Source organism: Saccopteryx bilineata, chromosome 3 (genome assembly GCF_036850765.1).
Source record: "Saccopteryx bilineata isolate mSacBil1 chromosome 3, mSacBil1_pri_phased_curated, whole genome shotgun sequence".
In the NCBI taxonomy this organism is placed as follows: domain Eukaryota; kingdom Metazoa; phylum Chordata; class Mammalia; order Chiroptera; family Emballonuridae; genus Saccopteryx; species Saccopteryx bilineata.
This window is the reverse complement of record NC_089492.1, coordinates 103,109,445-103,127,331: the sequence shown is the minus strand read 5'-3', so window position 1 is coordinate 103,127,331 and position 17,887 is coordinate 103,109,445. Positions and strand designations below refer to the sequence as shown.

At 36.8% G+C, this 17,887-nt stretch overlaps 1 protein-coding gene across 7 annotated transcripts in view; it reads right to left on the bottom strand.

Moving 5' to 3' along the window:
• The window catches only part of SOCS5 (suppressor of cytokine signaling 5), a 76,931-nt gene that overhangs the window by 43,835 nt on the left and 15,209 nt on the right, over positions 1-17,887 (bottom strand). For 4 of the 7 annotated variants that reach the window (XM_066267056.1, XM_066267058.1, XM_066267052.1 and 1 more), the window contains exon 2: positions 12,975-13,059. The exons of the other annotated variants lie outside the window; for them this stretch is intronic. The gene's annotated coding sequence lies outside the window, so the exon portion shown is untranslated. The remainder of the gene's footprint in view (positions 1-12,974; positions 13,060-17,887) is intronic. 7 annotated transcript variants of the gene reach the window in all.

Sequence of the window (17,887 nt, the reverse complement as noted above, 5' to 3'; positions counted from 1 at the left end):
AAGAATTTGATTGCTAATTGGGATATGTACCCAGTGAGGTTCCTAGAGTAGTCAAATTAAGAGACAGAAAGTAGAGTGATAACTGCCGGGCTGGGACAGCAGGGAACGGGGAGTTAGCATTTACTGGGTACAGAGTTCAGTACCCAGAGAAGAGAAAAACGTTCTGGTGATGGATGGTGGTAACTGGTGCACAACAACATGAATGCACTTAATGCCACAGAAAGATACACTTAAAACCAGTCAAAATGGTTAACTTTCCTGTATATTGTACCACAATGTAAAAAACAGTATAACACGGGGAAGAATACACAACCTTTTAAATACCTGTGTTCTACCTCTGTGGTCAATCAATTTTGAGGCATTACTGAAAAGGAGAAGTTATGCTATTACTGGCAGTGTCCACTTCTCTCCACGTAACAGAGAAAATGGAAAAAGAAAAGTTAAGTCTAAGAAATCAATGTCTACATAAGCAATTTACAAGGGTATTTAAATATCATTGCCTGCTTATGTCTAATTTTGCTGCTATCTTCTTGAATATCTTTATCCATTCACTCAATACTTTATGAACACAGACTAGGTTTTGCTAAATTTTATTTAAGGTGCTGGATATTAAAAAAGAAAGCAAACATACTCAATTTCTGAGAAGTTCAGAGTCTGGTAGAAAAGGCGAACAAATTTGAGTACCACCTAAATGCTAAGTAATTAGAATGGTGTCAGAAACACCAAGCACAAAGCAACTCCCTCTTTTTTTTTTTTTTTTTTTGTATTTTTCCGAAGCTGGAAACGGGAAGAGACAGTCAGACAGACTCCCGCATGCGCCCGACCGGGATCCACCCGGCATGCCCACCACGGGGCGATGCTCTGCCCACCAGGAGGCGATGCTCTGCCCTTCCGGGGCGTCGCTCTATCACTCTGTCGCCTGGGGCAGAGGCCAAGGAGCCATCCCCAGCGCCCAGGCCATCTTTGCTCCAATGGAGCCTCGGCTGTGGGAGGGGAAGAGAGAGACAGAGAGGAAGGAGAGGGGGAGGGGTGGAGAAGCAGATGGGCGCCTCTCCTGTGTGCCCTGGCTGGGAATCGAACCCGGGACCCCTTGCACACCAGGCCGACGCTCTACCACTGAGCCAACCGGTCAGGGCAAAGCAACTCCCTCTTGCTAGAGAAGTGAGTCAGACTGCTATAGTTGTCCTGCCCTCTTCCTGTTCTCCCTTTCTTCCATAATAACATAATTAGCTAGCCCAGTCACCAAGAATAAAGACATATTCCTTAGCCTTCCTTCAGGGCAGTAAGATGGAAGCAGAAATGTTGATTGGGAGCTTTAGGAAAACTTTAAGAAATAGCTTGCATATGACCTTAATTCCTTTTTTGTTCCTTTGTACTCATGCTACTTACAAAGATACCTGAATTTTGGACTATAAGTAAGGTCAAAAGTCTGAAAGAGATGAGAGATTCTGAAGTGGTGAGCTTGAAATTGCTTCCCTAGCAATTTTGTGGAGAAGAGTTGTCATTTCAGCCATACACTGCAAATTCCAAATTTTTATAGGAGAAAAATAAGTTCTCTCTTGTTTTTAGGTCATTGTTATTTCGGTGGTTCATTCACTTGTCTCTGTACATAAGCGTAATGAATGCAGGGGGTCAGGAAAGGCTTCACAGAAAAGGTGATTTTGAGCTGAGTTTTGAAAATGAATTTACTTGCCAAGTGGAGAAAGGTATTTCAGGCAGAGATAATGCAAAGTCACAGACTCAGGAAAGAGTCTAGCCTTCCAAAGGATGAGGGTGGTTCAGGTGGCTGAAGTATAAGACAGGTGGAGTGAGAAAGCAACCTGAAAGTTGGACAAAACAGACTCTAAAGCGTCTTCTTCCATGCCATGATAAAAAAGATGCTCTCACTCCTGGGCTTGGTCACACTAAATGACTATAAATTCACAGATGATCCTTCGCATATTTTAAGAGTCAAGTGCCTCAGTCACAAAACAATCATAGTTTGAATGAAGGTATGAAAAATAAATCTTATTTCTATAAGAAAAAGGTACAATAGTATTTCTGTAAATGCTGAGGACTAGAAGAAATAATGTCTGGCACAAAGAAAAGATTAGAACTTTTGAGAGAGGAATCTTAAAAAGTTTCACAATGTTTCCATTATTTTTGTTTCTAGCTCTTCCTAAACTTAAGTACTGCATTTTATCCTTTTAACAAATATTTATTACATGTTGATCATACCTTAAATACTGTGTGGGATACTGGGCTTTATTAACTAGAAAACTATAAAACTTGATTTCTAATGTTTTATCCTGATACTCATTTTCAGTTAGTTTTAGAAAGTGTTTTTGCTATCTTCAACCAGATTATGTGTTTTATTAGTGCCCTACCTCTGGTAACAGGCATCAAAACACTTGCTAAAGAATGCTAAGGAAAGATTTAATTTTTTTAAAGGGTGGATTAGATGGCTATCTTAATTTAAACTTGTTATTCAAATAATATAACTTCTGTTTGAAAGACTGTTGTTATAATTTTGAATCCCTAAATCAGTGTTTCCCAACCTTTTTTGTGCCATGCCCCACCTTAACCTTTCTAAAATTTTTATGTCCCCCTCTATGTAACATACATAATTTTTAACATTAAAAAATTGATTTGTTCACTTAATAAACATAAATGATAGGTGCTAGGAAGAAATCACTATGAAATTGTTAACAAAACACAGTAAGTAAAATTTCAAAACATAATGAAAAACAGAAATTTAAATTCCAAATAATTTTAATACAGATTTTTCTATATTAATTTATTATTTTAATTTAGTGTGATCCTTGCGCTTGATGCTTGCTGCACAGAGATTTTATATTAGGTTCCAATTTGGTTAGCTTTAGTCTCAAGTCTCCACGTTGTGTTATATCCAGCCGATTTCTTTTTTTTTTACCAGTAAATCATTTATAGCACTAAATCCACATTCAGCTAAAAATGAAGATGGAAACGGTAGCAATAGTTTTCTTGCACATTTGGTTGAATTTGGGTATTTGATTTCTGTTTCCTCACAAAGCCATGCCATCACTCCTTTGATATTAAATAAAGCTTTAACTGACTTATCATTTTGCAATTCTGCGAGTTCTTCTTGATACTGCATATTTGATATATCAGACAAATCCACTAACATTGGCTGCATCATCCATGTTGGGAAATCCATTTGTTTTAAATCAGAAAATCTTTCTTTTAAATCAGCCGACAGAATATTCAAATGATTGACAATAACAACAAGTAAAGCGGTATCAGTTACTTCACATTTTTGGAGCTAATGAAACTGTTTAAAGTTTTTGTTGTTAATATGTTTCTGACATAACTCAATATTGGTAATGAAACCAAATATCTTTGCTTTTGCATGGACAAGAGTTTTATTTGTTCCTTGAAGTTGCTTATTTAATATATTTAGTTTTTCAAAGATATCGGCTAAATAACTCACAAATGATTTACCATCTATTGTTAACAGATACTTCATTTCAGGTTTGTCGCTTAAAAAATCACTAAGAGTATCAAATAGTTCCATAAATCGTTTTAAACAGTTTCCTTTAGATAGCCATCTTACTCCAGTATGAAGTAAAAGTCTCACATGGTCTTCATTTTGTTCTTCATAAAATAGCTTGAAAAGATGCTCACATTTGGCACTAGCTTTAATAGCATTAACATACTTTATTACTGTATGTAATACTTCATTCAGAACAGGAGAGATGTTTTTAGCTACCAAGTTTTCCCTATGAATAACACAATGCACAAGAATCATTTCTGGATTCGCATCTTTCATCAATTTTAAGCAGCTATTTTTCTTGCCCATCATATTGGGAGCACCATCTGCAGCACAAGATGTTATATTTTTCATTGGTATATCATTGACATCTAAGTAGTTTTTCAGCTTATTATATATATCTTTGGAGGTAGTGGTGCTTTCTAATCTTTTACAGAACAACATTTCTTCAGCAAAATGTCCTTTATCAATATATCTTACGTAAGTTATCAATACTGCCTCACTGTCTCTCAAAGTTGATTCATCCATTTGCAAGGAGAATTTTCTTGTTTTCAGCTTTTCAATAAGTTGTTTTTCAATATCCTCACTCATTTCATCTATTCTTCTGCTAACAGAATTGTTACTGAGTGGCATAGCTTTTACATCTTTGTCATCTTTTTCAAGAACCATTTTAAGAAATGCTGATATTGACGGTTTTATTAAATTCTCTCCTATAGTGTGATTTTCTCCAGTTTTAGCGATGAATAAAGAAATTTGATAACTAGCCTCAAGAACACGATTATTAGTTGAAGTATGAGCAGTAAATAGACTTTAATGTTGTTCTTTTTTCAAAATTTTTCTTTAAAGTTTTAAAGTAACTCAAATCTGAATTAATATGAGCACTATGTTTCGCCTTCAAATGCACCTCAAGACGACCTCGTTTCATTGATTCGTTGGTCAAGCATTGCTGGCATAAAAGACAAAAAGGAATCCGCTCATCGTGAACAGCGGGTATGAACCCAAATTTTAAATATTCCTCCGAATATTGACGAGTTTTTTTCTTGCTTGCACCACTCATTTTACTATGGGCTATAATAAAAATAAGATCAATTAAAAACTAATATTAAAATATGTGTTAAAATATATTCAATGTGACATAGAGTAAACGCATACCAAAAATTCATATTTATTTAAATGTATATAATACATTTACTACACTACCACTACAAATCAAAAGGTATCTATATTTTTTCCACTTGACAAAATTTTCTGGAAAGTTATGCTTCTAAAGTTAAAATTGTCATGCATGCACTATTATAGCCCCAATAATATTTATAAAATATTAGTGCTTTCTAGCCCCGATGCAAGAAGTACTTAATAAAGAGTTTAATATTGATAAAAATAAAATCAAATACTTACCAATTATATCTATACAATATATATATGTATATTTATTAAATCAACGAGCTTTTACAACAGTTTTGACTGACACTTGTTTCAAATTAACACCAACTGAATGATGTGAAACACTACAGAAGTTGCGATGGGCGAATTAGGTGAGAATAACTGCGTTGTTTAGCGAGTTTTTAAAACGTCCGGGGTTCCCCGCGGCAGAGGGCACGCTCCGCGGTGAACCCAGGACAAAGTTTACTTGACGACGCCAATCACCCAGTTGATATTTTGGTTTCGTCAAACGAAATTATACTTAATAATTATTTACCGCAATTATTTAAGAATTGCATTTTTTGTTAAATTGGCACCGATATCTAGAATTGTATTTAAATGGCCCGGGGCGAAAGAGTTAAAGTCGTGTCAAGTCCATTTTCAAATTGCCCCCCTTAACTATCGAATTGCCCCCCTGTGGGGCGTGGGCCCCACGTTGGGAAACACCGCCCTAAATCTTACCTGATATTTATCCTACATATTAGTTCTTCTATATTATAAAATAATTTGGATAAACATACGGATCCAGTAAGCAAAGAGACCTCTGACTCATGAATTATTTCTTAATGAATGTACATTACAATAATAAAACTCCAATTATGATTCACCACACCATTTTTAAACATTGTAAAATGATGCTAACAGTAAAACTAGTTACTATGAAAGATCACCTGGCTCATCACTATATACTGTAGAAGACTAGCTCATGGCCCCTAGTCCTTAAAATCAAGAAATAGTAATAGTGACTTCTAGAAACACAGAAAGGACACGTAAACACCTACAGCTTTGTAATATTCTCAAGGGTGTCAATGATCATACGAAAGATCCACACCAGTTCCTCCTAACCTCACTAGATTCCCAGACTCCAGGTCTGGTCTCCTTCAATCTATCCTGCATACTGTCACTGGGGAATGCCATATAAATCAGGTGTTAGATAATTCTCTGTTCAAAAATTTCCAGCACTCTCTATACCCTAAGTGATTAAAATGTCAATTCTTTCAAGGGGCATATATGGCCCTTGAGAATCTGGCCCTGGCCAAACTATTTTTCAGTTTCCTTCTTTTCCTTCTTTCTTCCTTCCTTCCAAGTTCTAACCTTCTTTTAAAACACTGAATTACATAGAGTTGCCTAACGCACCAGGCTTACATCTGCATGCTTTTTCACAATGCTGCTGCTCCTGTTAACTGGAATGCCCTCTATTTATTTACACTGTATGTGAAAAAAATCTATACTCATTCATCAAGTCTCAGTTCAAGATTGCCATCTTCTCTGTCAAGTTCTACAAGACTCCTCCCAGCTGACCGAAGAGCTCCCCCAGTGGTGTGCTGGTAAACTTTGCTCTTAAAAGGGAGAAAAAGCCCTCAGTCAGTTTTGTTGTAACTCATTTTGAAAACCTGAATTTGTTTCAGTGTGCCTGTCATATTAGGGAACCACAAGAGCACAACATAATCCTATTTATTAATGTGCCATTAAATGCTAGATGAACAAAGAAAACTGTCCCCAGTTGCACTGAGCCCCGAGCATAGGAATAAACAGCGCACGCACACCTCAGCATGCCGGCTACCTCAGTTCACCTCCAGTTTCAGGAGCCACGCCCAGCCCTCAGGTTTCAGACACTGCTTCCACCACTCCACAGTAACTCCCAAGAGACAATCTTTCTGACACCCACTTCCACAAGCAAACCTCAAGTCTTTTTCAAGGCAAAACCACCATATTTATTATAACATTTGTGTTTTTCTTAACCATTTTAATAGGTAAACTGTGCTACCATTTTTATTAGGTTTCTAACTTAAAAAAAAAATGTGTTCCTGAATAAATTTTTGAGTGCTGTGTCCAATCCCAATGTTCCCTAAGGTTAGTAATTTTTAGAAATGCACATGGACCATTACAGCAGAACTAACGATATGCATACCACCACAGATTATTTCAAATACTAATAGTTGGTCTCTCTGGTCCTACTTGGCTCCAACAATACCATGTTCACAGTGGTCAGCACATATCTTTATTACAACAATGATATTTTGGCATAATAACTGTTTTCCTATTTATTTCAATAGACAGTAAGGTCCCTGAGAGCAGGGTTCTTTTCACCTTACTACTGACATTCCCTAAATAGTACTCAGTAGTTAGTATGTATCTTGCTAATGCAGATACCATAACAGAATTAAAATCTAATATAAATAATGATAACTATAAAACCCATTTCTACAATAGATAATTAATATCTGATCTACCCCAACACCCAAGCATCCTATAAGTAAGAGAGATGGAATTTAAACAGTGTTTTTAACAACAAAGTTTATTACAACAGACAATGCTCCATAACTAACCTACATATACCTGTTAATTTAATCTACTAATCTATACATACTTCAAGATACATGTGAATTACAGACTAATTAAAAAAATAGATTCTGGAAATGTGATCTAATAGATTTTTTTCCTGATTAGTAAACTTATATAAAATGTCTTACAAGGGTATGCAAATTAAATTTAATTATATATTCAATCTTTTGTGAAAAAAAAAACTATAGAAATTAGGACCTGTTCTCCAAATATGGGCTCTTTTACCCTAGCCAATCTTAATCTAAGCCAACATCAAAAGTTACTCTGAAATTTAGGGCAAACAGCATTAATATCTTGAAATTTAAAATATATAGTATAACATAGTAATTACCAGAGGCTAAGTAATTTATTAGCCAAAAACCACATCTAAGTTGATTTCTTTACATACCTACCTATACAGGGGGCAGCAAAAGTAGGTTTACAGTTGTGTATGCAAAACTCAGTTTACTCTTATATTACTTATTAATTACTGTATTATTTGTATTACAACTGTAAACCTACTTTTTCCCAAACCTATATACATATAAATATTTAAAAAATTTTAATTTGGCCCTGGCTCAGTGGATAGAATGTAGGCCCAGTATAGGAATATCCTAGGTTCAATTCCCAGTCAGGGCACACAGGAGAAACGACTATCTGTTTCTCCTCCCTACCCTCTCCCCCATTTTTCCCTCTTCCCTTCCCCTAGCCAGTGGTTCGATTGGTTCAAGCATGGTCCAAGGCACTGAGGATAGCTCAGTTGAAGCCCATCAGCCTCAGGCATTAAAAATAATGGTGCTCGAGAACACTGGGGGTAGATCCTGGTCTGGGCACATGCAGGAGTCTATCTCATTATCTCCCTTCCTCTCAACTAAAATTTTTTTTAATGCATAGCATTTATATTTTAATTACTATTCAATATATGTTTATATGACATATAATTATATATTCAATATAACTGATTATTAAAAAGTGTGATTTTAAAGCTATGTTAGCAACTTCATTAAAAAAATTTTGTTCTTATTCAGCCTACTCCCAGATGTCTAAAACAATGTTACTTCAGCTAACTATATTAAAGTTTTGCTAAGAAACTAAATTATATCTAGTGCTTGTGAAGTACTACAGCATAAAGAAGTGATGTTCAAACTTAGCATACATCAAGATAACAGAAGCTTATCAAAAAAAATTACTGGGCCCTACTTCCAGAATTCTGAATTAGTAAGTCTGAGGTGGGCCCATAGATTTTGCATTTCTAACAAGTTCTCATGTAAATCTGATGATGGTGGTCCTGAGACCACACCTTGGGGTGAGAAAATATTTACAAAAGGCCTGACAGAGAATTTGTATCCAGACTATGTAAAGAACTCTCAAAACTCAACAGTAAGACTTTCTTTCCTCTCTATCTCTCCTCTCTCTAAAAAAAAAAAAAAAAAAAATCAATAAAAAATAAAAAGCCTGACCTGTGGTAGCGTGGTGGATAAAGTGTTGACGCGGAACACTGAGGTTGCTGGTTCAAAACCTGGGGCTTGCCTGGTCAAGGCACATGCGGGAAGCAACTACTACAAGTTGATGCTTTCAGCTTCTCCTCCCTCTTTCTCTCTCTTCTCTAAATAAAAATCAATTAAAAATATAACTCAACAGTAAGAAAACGTAAACTCCAATCAAAAAATAGGCAAGAGACTTGAACAAAGAGTTCAGCAAAGAGAATAGATGGGAGGCAGCTGACTACATGAAAAGATGTTCAATATTTTTAGCCATCAGGGAAATCCAAAGTAAAGACATAATGATAGTAGAACAGCTAAAAAAAATTTTCAAAAGTGGTAATACCATGTGCTGGAGAAGATACAGAGCAACTACAAATCTCATTCATTGCTAATAGGGATGCAACTGGGACAGCCATTCTGAAAAAAGTTTGGCAGTTTCTTATAAATTTAAATATACATTTATCATATGACCCAGAAATTCCACTCCTTAGTATTTATCCTGGAGAAATGAAAGCTTGTGTTCCTAGAAAAACTTGTAAAGTTCTAACTGTCCCAAACTGGATAGAATACAAGTGTCTTTCAACAGGTGACTAGACAAATTATAAGTGCAATTTATCAATGGAATACTATTGAGCAATAAAATGAATGAATTATTGACACATGCAACAGCTTGAATAGGCTTCAAAAGCATTATGCTGAGTGAAAGAAGCCAGTTTCAAAAGGTTATATATTGTACGATTCCATTTATACGATACCAGTGGTGTCAGGGGTTAAGATGGGATAGTCAGGGATTACGTGTGTGACACAAACTGACAGCATGAGGGACTTTTAGGGGTTATGAAACTGTTCTGAATCCTGATTGTGGTGGTGGTTACATGGATCAATATTTGAGTTAAAATTTATAGAACTGTAAGCTTTAAAAATATATAGGATAAATCACCTTAGAACTTTCTAATTCTTTACAAATGAAGGCTCAAAAGTAAATGCTTTGAGTATGTGTACATCACTGAAATGGGAGCATAAAGAGACAGCTGGCAGACATAGATTTTAAATAAAATTACCTATGAAGGTCTGTCACAGGTATAAATTCTAGCTCAGAAACAACTTTATCTTTCAACCAACCACAGGGGCTATTAATACCTAATATCAACTAAACACAAATATTTAACATCACCACATAAAAAAATTAAAAAAATGTGAGACAAAACAAATACAATATGAACCAAATGAAAAGGAAATCTAGATGAGGATTCCACATTTTTACTAGATATTCATTTGGTCCTTGGAATAGAAATGACATTACTGTCCATTATCACTATGGTATGTGCTGTTTTTTATAATAGCCACTACAGATTTACAATGGTTTATCCATATTTTCATCCTTGACACAAAAAACACTCTACTGAATGAATAAAGAAAATGTGATCTATAGGGTAATCACTTCATAAGTTATATAAATGTCTAATTGCTGTTATATACCTAAAACAAAAGTAATGTTGTATGTCAACTGACATTGAAAAATTAAAAAAATTATAAAAACAAAAAAGAAAATTATATACTATAGACATAGAATATTATGCAACCACAAAAAAAGAAACTCTGCCATCTGCAACAACATGGATAAACCTGGAGGACATTAGGCTAAGTGAAATAGCAAGACATGAAAGGTACTGTGTAATCCCACTTATATGCAGAATCTGTAGTCAAATTCACAGAAGCAGAAAGTAGAATGCTAGTTGCCAGGGGTTATGAAAAGGGGGATGGGGAGATATTGGTCAAAGGACGCCAACTTTCACTTATAAGATGAATAATTTCTGGGGATCTAATATATGGCATTAACTGTAGTTACTGTTACTGTATACTTGAAATTAGCTAAGAGCAGATCTTGAATGTTCTCACCAAAAAAGGAGGGGTAACTATGTGAGGTGATGGCTATGTAAATTAGCTTGATTATGGTAATCATTTCACAACATACATGTATATCAAATCATCATGTTGTATATCTTAAATATACACAATTTTCATTTGTCAGTTATATCTCAATAAAGCTGTGGGGGTATGGGGAGATTGCTGACCAGGACTAAGTACCAAGACTGGCTATAATCATACCACTCTGTAAACCATCCTAAGAAGGCATGAAATATTTCTCTTTTTTATGCCAAGAAATAAACCAGTCCACCAAACACACACAAAGGAATATAATTTAAGGCAGCTATTCTCTATAACTTTATATACTTTTGGATGGTTGCCATAAATGTCAGTAGATCTTAGAGTGTGAGTTTTAAGAAACAAAATACAACCAGATGACAAAAGCCATTCATTTAAATAAGTAATCAACCTCATTACCCCCAACAGTGTCCTTGCTTTTTTTTTTTTTTTTTTGTATTTTTCTGAAGCTGGAAACGGGGAGAGACAGTCAGACAGACTCCCGCATGCGCCCGACCGGGATCCACCCGGCAGGCCCACCAGGGGCGACGCTCTGCCGCGACCAGAGCCACTCCAGCACCTGGGCAGAGGCCAAGGAGCCATCCCCAGCACCCGGGCCATCTTTGCTCCAATGGAGCCTTGGCTGCGGGAGGGGAAGAGAGAGACAGAGAGGAAGGAGAAGGGGAGGGGTGGAGAAGCAGATGGGCGCCTCTCCTGTGTGCCCTGGCCGGGAATCGAACCCGGGTCCCCCGCACGCCAGGCCGACGCTCTACCGCTGAGCCAACCGGCCAGGGCCTGTCCTTGCTTTTAAAGCATTAAATGTAAGTCATCTGTGAGAGCACTGAATTCCTTCCAAATGACAACAGCACTTTTATAACTTTTCAATCTTTAATCTTCTGAGGCTATGAGCCTTAAGTAGCAAATTCAGCTCTTTCTAGAGATGAAAGTACGTTAATATGTAAAGTTTGGGACAATTAAAAAATTGACAACAAATCCTGGCACCCAGTAGTTCAGCTGGTTAGAGAGCACTGTCCTGATATGTCAAGGTTGTGAGTTCAATCCCCAGTCAGGACACATACAAGAGTCAACCAATGAACTCATAAGTAAGTGGAACAACAAATTGATGTTTCTCTCTCTCTCTCTCTCTACAATCAACAATTTAAAAATTTTAGAAAAACATTGACAACAAATATTTACCTACTGTTAAAAAATTGCTGAGTGCTTAAATATTCCAAGACACAGTGTCATATAAAACAGATCAAAATGCTATAGGTCCTCAAGGACTTAGTTGAAGAGACTATACAGACCCATGAGATAAGACACCAGAACTCTAAATAAGAAAGTATTATGAGAACAATTAGAGAATAACACCTAAATAGACATCAAAATATTTTTTAACAAGATTTCCCTGTAAGTCAAATGATAACTCAGAAAATAATTTCATCTGATGTCGAGGCAGTGGAACACAGTGAAAAGAAGAATGGAGTCGAGGTCTGTCTCTGCTCTGCCATTAAAAACTCGGGTTAAATCTCAACTGCTCCACAGTGCATAGTTAGTAGACATAGTACCTGACACAAAAAGGACATTTGTTCATTCACTGCTGATTTGGATAGGCTAAGCAAGCAAGAAGGGGCAGGCAGGGGTTCTTTCCTGAAGGGACTCAGGCTGCCTCCAACTGAGGACTATGGCAAGCTTGCTGCTTGAATTCAATACTGCCTTCTCATAACCCTGTGATAGAAAAGATGCTGGACACCCAAAAGAAGGAGTTGACTGCTCTCGTGCCTCTTCCAGAGCACAAACTCTTATATCAAGGGCCTCACTGTCCTGGGCCCAGCTGCACTGGCACCTCAAAGTCCCAGGGACGCCTATAATGAATGCATCAGCTGTCTGACTTGGTTCCAGTTTGGTTCTCTGAATCTTAGTAAGCTTATGTGAGAGGGAATTGGATCAGGTCCTTTACAACATCACAATCTATGAATATAAAAATTTAGAAATACCATATTAACCAAATAACACAAACCTTACTAAATTGTCAGCTATGAGTAAAACAGCTTATTAAGTTTGTTAATCTGGACTTCACTTGTTTGTTCTACAAGAAATACCAAAATGTTTTAGAAATGCCAAATAGGAAAAGCAACCACTACTGAATTCTTTAAAAGAACTATTCTTACCTTAAAATATTATTAAAATGGCTAGATCTCACAGTAAAACAAACCAATGCAAAGAATTATTACAGTTATTCATTCACTAGATCAAGTTAATTTTTACAACTCAGAACAATATTCTTGTAAATCAAGTAGTGTTAGTACCTCAGAACACCAAGTGCAGTGCAGTTCCCAGCAATGTCTGCAGGTAACAAGAAAAGGTCAAGAATGCCCTTCTTAACTTCCAGACCTAAAATCCAGAAGTAGAAGAAAACAGATCATCTTAACAGTTACTGAATGGCAACTATATGCTAGGCATTGTCCTACTCACTTTATATGTATATTATTTAGTCCTCACAACAATCCTGTAAGATGGCTAGGTATTATCACAATTATAATGGTAAGAAAATTTAGGCTCAGGAGGTTAGGAAATTTGCCCACTTGCCTGACTGGTGGTGGTGCAGCGGATAGAGTGTCGACCTGGGATCCTGACGTCCCAGGTTCAAAACCCTAAGGTTGCCAGCTTGAGCACAGGCTCATCTGGCTTGAGCTTGGGGTCACCAGCTCGAGCGCAGTATCATTAACATAACCCCAAGGTTGCTGGCTTGGCTTGAGCCCCATCCCCAACCCCCAGTCACATCACATATGAGAAGCAATCAACGAATAACTAAAGTGACATAACTATGAATTGATGCTTCTCATCTCTCTTCCTGTCTGTCTCTCTCAAAAAAAAATTGCCCACATCTACAGAGCACATACACAAAGCCTGAAAATAAGGTAATCAAAGAATGTACCACTGTCTTAAGCCTTCAGGAAAACACTCTGATCAATAGATCTCACTGTTCATATACCTTTGGTAGATGTAGCTGTAGCTCAATAATAAAGATATGGACTATCAAGTCATCATGGCTTGACATTATTTCTTAATGTAAATTAAAAAATTAGCTTTGTTCTCCAAATGAGTGTTCAGTAAATTTACTTAGAATGAAACCAGTTCCCCAGATAAAACTGAGTTTCTAGATCTACAATTGCTGAGGAACAGACACAATAAACTATTCAAGTTAAGGTCATTCTTTGAGGTCTGGTATGAATGGCACCTCCCTGGAGGACATGTCTATTTCTTCAGTCATTAACCACAACAATCCTTTGTCTATTCTTTTGAATATTAACTTTCTCCACTGGATTGCTAACATGTTCTATATATAGCAAAAAATGTGAGGCTGAGTCACGTGAATGGGTTCCTGAGGAGTACCAGGTCAATATGCTTAAGATGCCTGGGACAGAGACAGCAAATAAAATATCTTATTAAGAAAACTAAAGACTATGACTTTCATTCTTTCAACATAAAGACATCCACACCTGAGTAACAGTGGCTGAGAAAGCAAGACAAAAATGTCTTTTAAAAAAAAATTAATTAATTAAAAAAATGTCTTTAAAAAACTGCTCTGAAAAAAAAAGATTATCTTTAATATCTTAAAGTGTACAAAGAAATATTTGATGGAAATCCATACTTTTAAACTATGAACTATGGGACACTACCTTAGTTTGGAAAAGTTTAGGATATATACAGGGGGTCCTTGGGTTACGACACAGTTTGGGTTCCTATGACAGTGATGTAACCCAGATTTTGGTGTAAGTCAAAACACACCCTAGCCAAAGTCACTTAGCTATCCTAACACAGTTATAAAATCATAATTAGAACATAAAAACACAACTAAGCCACCAAAAAAGGAAAAGTACATTAATATACTGTACTGCAGTGGTCCTCAACCTTTTTTGGGCCACGGACCGGTTTAATGTCAGAAAATATTTTCACCGACCGGCCCTTAGGGTGGGATGGATAAATGTATCACGTGACCGAGACAAGCGTCAAGAATGAGTCTTAGACAGATGTAACAGAGGGAATCTGGTCATTTTTAAAAAATAAAACATCGTTCAGACTTATAAATAAATAAAACGGAAATAAAGTAAGTTATTTATTCTTTCTCTGCGGACCGGTACCAAATGGCCCACAGACTGGTACCGGTCCACAGCCCAAGGGTTGGGGACCACTGCTGTACTGTATGCATTACTGAATATTTTTTCTCTGCGCACAACCCAACTAGTTTGCCTACACAGTCCTTAAGCACGATGCTAACAGTCTAAGCTGAAACACTCACATTTCAATTTCTTAAAGCAGGGGTCTCAAACTCAACTCAGCATGTGGGCCGCAGAGCAAGATCAGTTTCGGCGGGCCGCACTAGGTCTACAAAAAGCAACTGTTACGCAACACTTTTCTCACTGCAGTTGAAAATAAAAAAAATCAGTACAACAAGCACAATCGTACATGCAGTTTACTCAGTGTCACAAAACGACCAGAAACTGTAGTTCGCATCACAACTGCTGTTAACTAAGCTAATATCTAGCTAGGATGCTAGAGAAATGAAAAATACAAGTAGGCCCCTAGGCTTACTTAATTTTATCCAAAATATTTTGAACTTCGTGGATTAGTCTGTGGGCCGCACAAAATTGTTCGGCGGGCCGCGAGTTTGAGACCCCTGTCTTAAAGTTTTTATGGGAGTGAGCATCATAAACTCAAAATGTTGTATGTTGAGAATGTGGTAACCCAAGGACTCCCTGTATCATACATATAGTGTAAGAATAAATGTGTCCTTCACTAAATTTATACTGATGAAAAGCTCAAGTTTAAAGTACCTGCAAAAATGGCAATGAGGCATGGTTAAGAGGAGAAAAACTTACGGTATGAGTCTGCGAAACACGAGTTTATAATTGTATTATTAATTATTGTATTATTTTCTATACAAACTGTAAACTACTTTTGACCCACCCTCTATGACAGGGGTCAGGAACCTTTTTGGCTGAAAGAGCCAAGAATGCCACATACTTTAAAATGTAATTCTGTGAGAGCCATACAACAACCTGTGTACATTATGCATTATCCAATAAAAATTTGGTGTTGTCCTGGAGGACAGCTGTGATTGGCTCCAGCCACCTGCAACCATGAACATGAGCCGTAGGAAATGAATGGATTGTAATACATGAGAATGTTTTATATTTTATTTATTTATTTATTTATTTATTTATTTATCTTTTCTGAAGCTGGAAACGGGGAGAGACAGACAGACTCCCGCATGCGCCCGACCGGGATCCACCCGGCACACCCACCAGGGGGCACTGCTCTGCCCCTCCGGGGCGTCACTCTGCCGCGACCAGAGACACTCTAGCGCCTGGGGCAGAGGCCAAGGAGCCATCCCCAGCGCCCGGGCCATCTTTGCTCCAATGGAGCCTTGGCTGCAGGAGGGGAAGAGAGAGACAGAAAAGAAGGAGGGGGGGGGGTGGAGAAGAAAATGGGCGCTTCTCCTATGTGCCCTGGCCAGGAATCAAACCCGGGTCCCCCACACGCCAGGCCGACGCTTTACCGCTGAGCCAACCGGCCAAGGCCAATGTTTTATATTTTAACATTATTTTTTTATTAAAGATTTGTCTGTGAGCCAGATGCAGCCATCAAAAGAGCCACATCTGGCTCGCGAGCCATAGGTCCCCGACTCCTGCTCTATGAGAAGACTGAGAAATCTAACTACTGGAAGTTAGCATATTTTATATTATATCCTATCTTTTAGATAAATGTTTCCTTTTTATGAAACTCAAAAGTGTCATCCTGTTATTTTCATCTACTATATTGTAAACATTTTCTTATACCGTATCCTTTAAATATCCTGAAGCTCTTGATTTTTACTACCTGTCAATTATTTTTATCATCATGACACTAAACAAAAATTTTAAGAACATAATTTATAATGGTTTTATAGTATTTGGTTATATGGCTATAGCATCATTTAATCATTTAAGAGGCTTCCAATTTTTTAACATTATAAATAGCACTGTTATCAGTAAGTGTTACATGCACATATATATTTGTGTATTTCTTTCTAAATAAGTTCTAAAAGATAGAATTTTGGACAGAGGGGATGACCATTCTTAAGGATTCTGAATATTGCCAAATAGCCATTGTAGTGGATTGAATGTTTGTGTCCTCCTAAAATTCATATTGAAATCTGATTCCAATGTGAAGGTATTTAGAAGTGGGGCAAGAGTGGAGCCCTCATAAATGGGATTAGTGCCCATTAGTGAGAACACACGAAATCTGCAGTCTGCAACCCTGCAGAGGCCCCCACCAGAACCCAGCCGTGCTGGCATCCTGATTCTGAACTTCTAGCCTCCAAAACTGTGAGAAATAAACTCTATTTCTCTATAAACCACCTGTTGTATATAATACCATAAATATATGGTAATTTCTTACAGCAGCCTGAGCTAAGATAGTCATTTAGAAAGTCTCACCTCATTATGCCACCAACAGCAAATATTTGCCAATACTCGATTCATTTTTATATAAGAGACCTATTGAAGCATGTAACCTATGACATAATGATTCTAACTTCTTAAGCTTTTTTCATAATCTTATTTCATAAGCTTAGGGAAAAATATTTTACGAAGTAATATCTCTTGAAGTAAAGAAATATTTATCTGTGGTTGAGCAATTTTTCCAGTGTCACTTTCATTTCACATTTTTACCTTTTAAAATGTTTTTAATTAAAAATAGTAATGAATTGCATAAATCCACTTTTAAAAAAATTCTTCTGTGTATCTTTGTTAATAAGAGATGTCTGAAATGATGACAATAACCATGAAAAACTCTGGGTTTTGGAATATTGAGTTATTTTTCTTTTTTCCAAATTTTCCTCTTTGAATTTCTCTGTGTGGTTTGAAAATTAAAATATGAGCTAGCATTACATTGTTTTTTAATGAAGCCATACTTTAAAAAGTATGATATCCCCCAAATTTTAGTTTTTCAAGAAGAAATAAAATTTTACACTTCCATTACCAGTTATGACAGAGACTTCTGCTATAATGACCATCAAACAGGCAATATTTTCAGATTTTGGACAATAAGCAGCACAGGACTGTGATTTCTGAGACAAGGAAAACAAAGACTCATGAATGCTCTGACTTTCTGCTTAGGCTGCAGGGAAATCCGAAAAGAGCATAGAGTTCACTGAGTTGAGAAAACAGACCCCAAA